At 38.2% G+C, this 11,496-nt stretch overlaps 1 pseudogene; it reads left to right on the forward strand.

Annotated features, from left to right (window-relative positions):
- The first annotated feature begins 623 nt into the window (after positions 1-623).
- LOC122788777 lies at positions 624-1,627 on the forward strand (annotated as a pseudogene).
- The last annotated feature ends 9,869 nt before the right edge of the window (positions 1,628-11,496 follow it).

Consider the following 11,496-nt stretch of genomic DNA (forward strand, 5'->3'; position numbering starts at 1 on the left):
GTTTGTGTAAGTGAATGTTTGCTGTTTTGGACACAGACCCAAAGGAAGATATTTGGTTAATGAAAATTTGGCTATTCCTATTTTTTACCATATGCAAATGCTGTTATTATGATTACTATAGCAAAGGATGAAAGTTGAATTGGTAGAATGATTAGATGTGTGCTTGACTGTATGGGGATGTAGACTTAGCGTTAAGTAAGGACAAGAGCTGTGGTTAAGAAAAAAAGAATGGAAAAAAGAGGTGAGCATGTCAGGTGTTAGATTTGGAAAAAAGAGGTTGTATATGAACAATGGAAAGGTATTATTGAAAAGATAATTAGTATAGGAAGGTTATGGAAAACATTTAGGATGTCTTAAAAGATAAGGGTTTATTTGATTAATTCAGTAATTTTAGGTAAGATTGAATAATTGGCTAATGTGTATATTGTTTCAGGTACAGTAGAAAAAGAATTGTTGCAAGAAGATTTTTGTTTGTTTGTTTGTTTGTTTGTTTTGGGGTAGTAAACTGAATCCTGTTAGGTGGTTTTGTATTTGCATCATAATGAAGGTGGTTTAGGTTAAATTAATCCTAATGTGTACTGCAGAAGGTTATTTTCAAATTGTAAAGGAATTACATATCTGGCATCATGGTGAAGGTTGGAATTAATGGATTTGGTTGCATTGATCATTTGGTAATCCCTGCTGTTTTAAAGAGTGGAAAGGTGGACATTGTTGCCATTAACGACCCTTTCATTGAGCCAAAGTACATGGCCTACATATTTAAGTATGATTCTACCCATGGATGTTATAAGGGCACAATTTCAGTAGAAGATGGTAAACTTGTAATTGACAGAAAGCCTATTACTGTCTTCCAGGAGCATGCCCCAGTAACATCAAATGGGGTGATGCTGGTGTGGAGTATGTTGTGGAGTCCACATGGGTCTTCACTACAACAGAGAAGGCTTCTGTTCACCTCAAAGGAGGTGCAAAAAAGGTTGTCATAACTGCTCCATCAGCTGATGCCCCAATGTTTGTTGTTGGCATGAATCATGAAAAGAAGAACAACAGTCTGACAGTAGTCAGCAATGCCTCATGCACTACAAACTGTCTGGCTCCCCTAGCAAAAGTTATCCATGACCACTTTAGTATTGTAGAAGGACTGATGACAACTGCCCATTCCTATACAGGCACTCAGAAAACTGTGGATGGTCCTTCTGAAAAAATGTGGTGTGATGGTAAAGGGACTGCTCAGAATATCATTCCAGCATCCACTGGTGCAGCCAAGGCAGTCGGCAAGGTCATACCAGAACTGAATGGGAAGCTGACTGGGATGGCATTCCGTGTTCCAACCCCCAATGTCTCAGTTGTGGACTTGACATGTCGCTTGGTGAAACCTGCCTCCTATGACCAAGTTAAACAAGTGATAAAGGAAGCTGCTGAAGGAGGTATGAAGGGGATTCTGGGATATACAGATGAACAGGTTGTCTCAACAGACTTTAATGGGGATGATCGCTCTTCAGTGTTTAATGCTAAAGCAGGAATTGCTCTCAATGAGCACTTTGTCAAGCTAGTGTCATGGTACGACAATGAATTTGGTTACAGCCAGCATGTTGTTGACTTGATGGCTTACATGTAGAGCAAAGAGTGAAGCATCTTCTAATTCTGAGGAGACTTGTAGCCTAAACAATCTTTAGATATGTATGTAGCCTCAAAGAATTCATATAAGATGCTAGTGGAAAAAGAAGATAATAGACGTTTAGTATCGTTGATACTTCATAATAAATATGGAGTGTAGTTGAAATCTGAAGGAAAAGTTAAAAAGATGTTTTGATAGAGAAAAACGTATGGATTATCAAAATAAAATAAAGGTGTGGGTTTTAAAAACAGAAATAATTTGATATAGAGAAAGGTTTGGTATAAGGATATTAATAAAATATGTTAATGGGTAAATCCTTGGGAAGGATTAAGTAAGGACATTATTAAGACTGTGAGGGAAAGGAAAAATAGGTTTTGTAAGGCAGTTCAGTGTCAGGAGTGCTTGTTGAGTTTAACAATAAGTAAGTTACCTGTGAAAGGGAATATGGTATACAAGACAGTTGCACAAAAATTATGCCTTTTTGGAAAGAAGTAGAGACTAAAGAACATGTTTTTAGGGTATGAGAGAGTAAAGAAATGATGGGAACTTTTATGATTTTCATTCGGGGTTATACATAAACTGGATATAAATATGAATATGATTGTTGTATGGATATTACGGGGAGATAGCTAAGGAATTAATTGCTAGTATGGATAAAGTTTTGTTTGATGTATTTAGGAAGGTATGGGAAGCAAGATTAAAAGAGGTTTTATTCAATAAGAAATTGAGTTTAGCAGAGCTATTAAGTAAGATAAGGTTTTGGTTGTGGCAAAAAGGGTGTGGGGTCTTTTTGTGAATTATTAAAGAAAATATTATCAAAAGCAATGTAATTCCGTATGCAATTTTTTAAGAAATATGAGAAGTATGAATAATGTTAATAATATTTATGTTAATGTAAATAAAAGACCCCCTACTTATTTCAATAGGTAGTATGAGTTCTTTTACATCCACTTGAGCTACCAACTCGAGCAGATGGGACCTCAGTTTAACATCTTATTTGAAGGACAATACACCCATGAGTGTAGCACCCCCTATGCTGTACTGCAGTGCCAGCACTCCATCTACTTGGTGGGGAAACAGAACCCACAGCCTTCTGCATCAAAAGAAAATGTGCTACGTGTTGTGCCACTAACTGCAGAATTGGAGGTGGGATCCTTAGAAAAGGCAGGAGCAAATTACATAGAAGTAAATGGAACCTGTGGGAACAATATATGCAGAATAATGTTCAGGAGAAATAAAGAGATTTAAAGGTAGGAATTAAATGAACAATTTTTCAGAGTGAATGTGCATTGCAAAATTAACATATGTGTGTATAGCGCACAAAAAATATGGTTTGTTTTCTTTTATATTAATGTATGTGTACTCATGTCACTATTGTAATAATAATTTAATAAAGGTTTTTTATTAAAAAAAAAAAAAAAGAAAAAAAAGCAGAGTTCCAACCTTCAAATGCCTGGACATGCTTATTGCTCAGAAACTTACATTTGGAAGTCATTCAAATGATCTTAAAAATGGGAATCTAAAATTACTTGATACATCAACAGAGTTATCAAGTCCGGAAATAAAGAACTATTAATTCTTTTTTATCATCCTAATTAGAACTAAGCTGAAATAAAGTTGCCCAGTCTGAATATTATCTTTATATATGGTGCTTGAAAAACTACAATGGAGGATTACAGAGAGCAGATCACTTGAGAAAGATAACATGAAAAAGAAAGGTGAAAAAGTCTGATTTTTTTTCTGTACCTTACAGATGACTCAGGGTATATTTAATACTGGTATTTAATGCCAGCAGCAATGCATTTTATCTTGAATCTCTTGGATTTAGATGTTTTGAGATATGTGTGCAGAGGGACTTCAGAGTGAGATAGGATACTACAAACGGTCTCTGTGACACAACAGCTGATCCTTTGGAACAGACAACCTAACCATATTAGAAATAGTTACACCCCTGAAGCTTTTAAGTGTAAAGTGGATGAGTTTTACAGGCAACTTAAGTTCATATTCTAAACTGGCCGTCTATTTTGTGCTGTCATCCTTTTGCTTGTAAGTTGCCAATGATGAGACAGTACCTCTTAGTCTGAAGACTCTACATGATTGGCCAAAATCTTAGAGAGTCAATTGTACTGTAGACTCAGGGATTCAATCATAATGATGATTATGACTACGATTTTATCATTTTTTTTTCCTGCAGTGGATTAAGGCTATGAGATGTGAACAAGCTGCTTCCTGTAGTCCAGGGCATGCTCTCCATTTGACTCATGTGCGACTCTGGGCTAGTCATTTAATTAGACCACAATCTAGGACCGTTGGAAAAATAGAGTTAGGTTTCTCACTGGTCTCTTGAACTGCTTGCCTGTGTCTACCTGTGATCATCTGTTTACATATTTATGTCAAATAAGTCACATCCCTGTTTTGACCTGTTAATGTTTTTTTAAAAAGATCACCCTTTGTGATTCCTTTACATCTCAGATTGCTTTAATGCTACCATAATTTAGCATATAACTATTCAGATGGCTCTTGAGGCAACAGGATTTAAACAACAGGGGAAGAAAATGGATAAAGGAAGACACAATCCTATTTATGACATTTTCCCATCTCTGCCCATGTGGGATCTCATTGACTTGGAGTACGGAGGTGCCCAAGAGTCCCATATCTATCCTTATGTCATCCAGTAAGACCTGTGGGGGTCTGAGGTGCCTAACGTGTAGATCTAGATTAATGAGACCTTCAGTCTGTGGATGTATGGATTTGAGACTTCACTGCCAATACTAGGAGCCACCTGAGTTAATATTTTAGTTGGTGATGCCAGATACTGACTAAATTACCTTCTTCCTGTCATAGTTTTTTTCCTACTGTGCTCCAGCAGTCTTACTTCTCAAATAACTGGACAATTTTCCTTCTCTTCATAATTTGTTTATGAGCTGTCATTAGAATAATGTGAAGTAGTGATTTATTTTTGTTTTCTGGATGCCCAGGCAAACCATTTGTTAAGGGAAAACAATGCTGGCCAATAGGCAGAAATGTATTCTCCATACTGATTTGCAAGCCAACTCCACTGTCTGCTAATGTCTGGTAACATGAAAATTTTGACAGTATCTTCCCTGGTTGCAGCTGTAAGCCCTGACTCCTCCAGTCATACCTCGCAACCTGCAGCCATTGAAAATAGGAAACAAAGTCCTTGAAAATAGGAACATCCAACTAAAAATCGTGACATCTAATTAACATAAAATGTGAATATCAAATACCACATAACTCTTCCTGGTTCCAGAAGGATTGTGGGATACTATTGAAATACACATGTTTAAAAAAACAGAGAGTAACAAAAATGGTGGACAAATATAAGCTCATTATCAAACAGACAGTTGTAGACTTTTTTGAACTGCATCACAAAGTTCTACAACACACGGTCATTTATTTTTGTTTCAGAAAAAGGGACATGTCAGATGTGTGTCCTCTTTCTTTAATTATTGGTGCCACTAGGTATATTGGTCATGCAGTGTGGTTTCATCTGTACTAAACTACTTCAAAGAATCACATGTAATGAGGGCAGAATTGGATCCTGGTCAAATGGGGCTCTAGTCAGGGTAATGGATCCAGACCCTCAGCCCCCTTGCTGCTATTCTGGTGTCCCATTAATTGGTTATTTCTCCTCAGTTACCAAACACACAGTTCAAACCCGTCAGTTGTTGTTGTTGTGTCTTTTGGCTTTTCCCGGTTAGGGGTCACCACAGCGGACCTCCGGTCCGCTAATGATTGGCAGTAGATTTTTACGTGCCAAGCTGCCGGCCCTGATGCACAACCTTCAACGAAGGTACACCCATTCACGCATGTCTCCACACAAAAGATGCTTTAGCTGAGAATCGAACAGGACAACATCTTACTGTGAGGCGACAACGGTACCACAGCACCACCACCGCAGTTAACCTGTCAGTGTACGTACTAATTTCTGCTTTACTTTTACAATGATTCCAGATATTTGGATTTAATTTAAAATTTTTATTTCAAATTGTATAGCATAAACACTGATAGGGATTTGCTAAACAAAACAATACAGTCTCACAATGAAAACAGACTTAGCAGTAACAGTAAACTTCTCTGCCACTAAAACTCACATTCATTGAAATGGCTTTGAAATCCACATTCAGAAAAAATGCATCTCGCTGGTGGCAGAATAAGTTTACCTTTGAGCTGTTTTCAAATCATAGGCCCCTGGCACACATTTTTAGGACCATGAATACATGAATGTGTTCTTTTTTTCATCTTCCTGATTGTATTAAATTATATTCTTTGTATAATACAGCACCACTTGTTAAAATGTGTTTTAAATTTGTAGTTCTGAATATTTTTCCAGTAAGCAAAGAAATAAAATGTATGAACCGATAATGACAAAATTGCACATTTCAGAATATATCAACCATAAAAGACCACTCAAACTTCTGTCATTACAATCCACCAGTATCAGTCAGTATGTACAATCTCTGCAGAAGTAAAAGTCATCTGCATAATTTCACATTAAAGAGAACTGTATCTAAAGAAGTTGCTGCTAGCAAACAACTTTATATTTCAGTGTTTCATCTATAAATTCAGTGCCTGCAGCTCTTGCAGAATACATTGCTTATGTTACATTTAAAAAAATTGTAAGCTGGTAATATTGCAAAAAGGAATGCATGGCAAACCAACAACAGGTTTATAGTTACTAGGTACCTAATCCAAAGGAGGATATACTGGGGATTGCAACACCCCCACAACCCTTAAAGTGCAACACAGTATCAGTAATCCAGCTACATACTGTAGGAGTTGAATCCACAACCTTCTGCATCAAAAGTAAGTATGCTACCTGTTGTGCTACTAATAACACTGTTAAATTGTATAGCACAATAGTGCTATTTGATAACCAAAACAGCTGCACATTGTAAACAGACTTAGCATGTGCAGCAGTAAACTCCTATTCCCTTGAAGCTCACAATTCCTTGAAAATGCACTGAAGCTTACAATTCCTTATAATGCACTGAAACTCATATTTTTAGTAACTTTGTAATTGGTGTAGAGAATTCAGGTTTTTGTCACCTGTAACTAAGGTACAGGGTTTGAATCAGAGCAAACTAACTAACCTGGCATCCCTAACTAGGGCAGTTCACACACACACACACACACACACACACACACACACACACACACACACACACACACACACACACACACACACACTCACACACACACACAAACACACACACACACACACACACACACACACACACACACACACACACACACACACTCAGGCACCCTACCTTCCGTCTGTGCTGCTTAAGTTTGTGGAAGAAGCAGGTCCAAGCAGCAAAACAAACATTGTCTACATTCTGCATGCAGAAGAAACAAGCAGCAGGAATGTCTTGTTGTAGTTAAATTCTACTTGTGGAATGTAAAAAGGAAGCAAGAAGTGTGTGTGTGAGGATGACACACGCATGGTCACATGGCTGCAGAGGGTGTTCTTAAAGAAGAATGCAGTTAAAAAATATATATACTTTTTTTAAATAGAAAAGTAAATGTGACAGCCCCCTGCCCAGTGGGCCCCCTCTAAGCCAGTGGGGGCTCCCTCCCAGTCCATGGCCCTAGTGACTGCCTAGGCCATCTAGTGTTGGATTTGGCTCTGACTGAGCGGGATTCAGAAAATTATATGAAGGGATAAATCAAGCCTGAAAATAGGGACATATCTCCAAAAATAGGGACATTCTAAATCAGGCATCAAAATAGGAACTTTTCTCCAAAATAGGGAAAGTTGAGTGGTATGCCTCTATCTTGTGTGTCCACTCTTGCAGATATATAATAGAGTGAGTATAGGACATAAAAGGCTTGGTGGAGCAGGTGAGCAGAGATTTGGTAGCTAAGGTGGGGAAAGGCCAAAATCCAACCTTTCTCAATAGCTATAATAGGTATGCATTTATCCAGTAGTCTTTAGAAAGGAATAATCACAAGTTTCAGGTCAGTTGATATAAACCTGTCAGATATTTCTTCACTTCCACAAGCCCAGGTGAAGCCTCAAAAGAGCTGTAAAAACTCAGGAAGACTTGCCAGTGGACTGTGATCTGTCCTTGTGGAATTTAGACTGCAGATAGTGTTTCAGCTGTAACTGGACCCATGTACCACAAATGACTTGAATTATAGCTTCTTCATCTATGAGTGTTCCAAACTACCTCCATGTATGCATGGCCAGTTTAAGTTTGCACTAAACTGCAAGTTTGACAAAAACACTATGAATTCTGAAAGTCCATGTTATGCCTTTAAGGTGTTTTTTCAGGGTGGGGATGATCTGTGTCTTGAATTGTGAGTTCAACAAAAAATATGAGTTTTGAAACTCAGTATCACACCTATAAAGATGTTTTTGCAGTTGGATTTGCTTCTTTGCACCCCTCTGATATGGGGACTGTGTCCCCAACACCCTGCTGTTTATATATATAGTCATTTAAGATCATAATTCTACAGAGTATGGAGAAAACATTAATATACCCTAGTTTAAAATTATTATTAATACTCTACAGTTGTACTTACAGTCCCACATTTCGAAGGATTTCACTTGCAGCTTTTGGAATTCCAGCAGCCATTCCCCTACCCTGTAGTACCCTGGCCAAGATCCCCTGTATAATTTGTTTAGCATGCCCCTTAAGCTCTGTGTAATTCTAATGTCTTAAAAATGTGAGAAAATTGTGTACCCACCCTTCTACTGTGCTTCACAGATGGGCTAAAGCCCATAAACCGAAGTTTTACAGAAGCTGTAATGGCACCCAACCCCAGCTGCAATTGATCTAGCCCTCCCTGTACTTGTAGAAAATAATGTAATGTTGGAGCTGTTCATAGGTGCAGTGGGGGAAATATCTATGCTTTGGTAGGTTTTGTTAGTATCTGTGACTGAAAAGGCAGTACACCCACCTTTGGTGATGAACTATCAAAAAAGTGTGGGTTCTGCTCCATTTCCAATTAGTTTTCCAGTACTAACAGTACAATGCAGTATAACAAGGGTACTCCACTCCACAGTGTGCTGTCCATCTGATGAGACATGAAACCACAGCCCCATCTGCTTGAGTTGGTAGTAGTGCAGGTGGATGTAAAAGATCCCATGGTACTTATCGAAATGAATAGAGGAATTTTTGTCCAGCAACCTGGCGAGAGTTTCCCTAATCATTATGAGTGCCACCTATGGTCTTCTCTGAAAAGGGTCTTCTGGCCTAGTTGCATTAAGCTGGTAAACGAAGCATAAAATAAGTCTTATCTCCTCTAAGTACTGCCACAGCAAGCTGTAGGCTTAGTGCTTACATGATGTAGTGTAATTTAGGTGAAACATTCAACTTTAATGCTCCCAATTTACTCATTTTCTACTTTGCTAACTTTTACTTGGTGAGGTGCCATCCTGTTAATTAATTTATTTATTTTTATTTATTGATGTTTCTTTACCGGGAAAGTCCACTAGGCTACATTTTCAGTGGAGGCCTGGGGAGAAAAGCTCCAATATCACAAAACAATAGAATACAAAAATACAGAGTAGCTTAACAAATACAAGATACGCATCTATATCATAACATCGAAGACACAAAATGTCAAATGCTCACAAGACCGAAAATGCCAAAACTCAAATTCGGTATTGTGGGGGGGCTGTGCCCCCCCCCCCCGCTAAATATATATTCTAAATCTGAGATCGCACTACAGTGAGGAAAGGGCAAATATCCCAATCTTCACTGTACTGCGATCTCAAAAACGGACCTTTGACATTTCAGCACTTTCGCTGTTCGACATTTTGATTTTTCGATAACATAATATAGACACCAAGATACAGAGTAACAAACAATCAGCATAATCCTGAGGTATCATATTTACAGCTTAGGATAAGAATTCACTGGTAGCAAAAATAAACAAGTTTCAAACTTCTGTGCCATTTATAGTAAATTATCACAATAAAGTATAATTGAGTACAGAAGGGTTACAATGTGTCATAGAAAAATAAAAAAAAATTAGTCTGCATAGAGGGTTATATTTATGAACAGGGATTCCCTGAAGTGAATATTCACTACAAAGTATTACTATTAGACAGGGTAGGTAGGCTAAGGTGAAACATAAGAAGGGAGAGAGAAGACTGAAATAGAGAGTGGGGCTAGTATATAAGCAGAAGTAGTTCTGGAGAGAAAAAAGACATCAGGTGATGGCATAGTGAGGAGTACGACATTTGGAAGAGCAACTACAAATCCACTTTGAGGAAAAGTATTTTGTAGAGTAGTTTTGAAACTAGGAGGGGAGTGTTCACCGCATAGAGAAGGGGGAAGGTTATTTCAAAATTTAGCTACGGTCCAGGAGTATAGAAGGTTACCTGCTAAGTGAGGTTTATGAATGGGGAGTAACTGCTGTTGTTCTGACCATAGAGGTCTGAGGGGGGTGTAGCTGGTGAGCAAGGAGCTGAGGGCTGGGCAGTCTTGTGGTTTGTGAATTAGTTTATGAGTGGTAGTAAGCTGAAGGACTAGCAAGTAGTGTGGTAATTCAAGCCATTGAAGTTTTCTTAATGCAGTACAATGTTGGGAAGAGTGGTGGCTATTTGTAGCAAATTTGGTAATTTTATGGTAACAGGATTCCAGTTTTGTTTTTGAAGCAGAATGCAAGTTGATTAGTAGAGGTGCACCATAGGTTAAGGAAGGTAGTAAATATGAGAGTGCTAATGCTTCTTTAGTTGGTAAGGAAAGAAATCTCTTAAGCCTGTATAATAACCTAGCTTTTTATGAGTTTTATTTATGTTGGACTGGATATGAAGGTCAAATTTTAGGTCTTCATCAATTATCACACCTAACAGTTTAATACTAGATACTGCTTCAAGTATTGTGGAATTTGATGAGAGAATATTAAAGTCTAATTTGTTGAAGGATGTGTTTCTTCTGGGGGTAAACAACATAAGTTATTTTTTTTTTGGCATTTAGGGAAATGTGCTTTTTATGGAGCCAGGATTCCACAGTAAGAACGGCAGCTTGGGTATTTTGTTGTAGTATGATAGGATTTTGAGCAGAGCAGACTATAGTCAAGTCATCTACATACTGAACTAGGGATGTATTTGGAATAGCTTGGTGCAGATTATTAATGAGTATATTAAACAAAAGAGGACCAAAGATTGAGCCTTGTGGTACGCCGGTAGAGTTATGAAGGTAGGGGGAAGTAGTGTTGTGCCATTTAATGGTGTGTTCCCTATCTGAATGATAGCTTTTAAACCAGTTTAGTGACTCGGAGGATAAACCTATGGAACACAGTTGGGCTAAGAGGATGAAATGAGAAATACTGTCAAATGCTTTTGATAGATCCAGAAAGAGAGCAGATACTATATGACCTGAGATGCAGGCTTTATTGATGACATCTAAGAAGGAGATTAGGGCTGTAGAAGCACTGTGCCCGGAACGGAATCCATGTTGGGTTGGGGAGAGGATGTTATTGCTTAGAAGATGCTGAAGAAGTTGTTTCTGGATACATTTTTCCATTATTTTGGAGATGGGGGAAAGAAGAGCTATGGGTCAAAAGTTGGAAATGTTGGGGGAAGGTCCACCTTTATGAAGGGACAGGATGATAGATTTTTTCCAAAGACAGGGTACATATGATTCTTAGATAGACCTGTTAATTAGGATGCTAATAAGGTAGGCTACAGCATATGTGGGGATTTTGAGGAACTTGGTGGGAATATTGTTGGCAGAATTAGAGCAGGGTTTAAGATTTAGAAGGAGTTTTTTGATATAGGAAGTAGAGAGAGGAGAAGGTTAAATCCAGGTTGGGGGGGTTGCTGAATATGGTCTGGAACTGGGATTTTGGAACTGGTGAGGTTGAGATTAGAGGGGGTAGAAGAGGGTGGCATGTGAAGA

This window comes from Protopterus annectens, chromosome 14.part0 (genome assembly GCF_019279795.1).
Source record: "Protopterus annectens isolate FY-2018-M chromosome 14.part0, PAN1.0, whole genome shotgun sequence".
Lineage (NCBI taxonomy): Eukaryota > Metazoa > Chordata > Ceratodontiformes > Protopteridae > Protopterus > Protopterus annectens.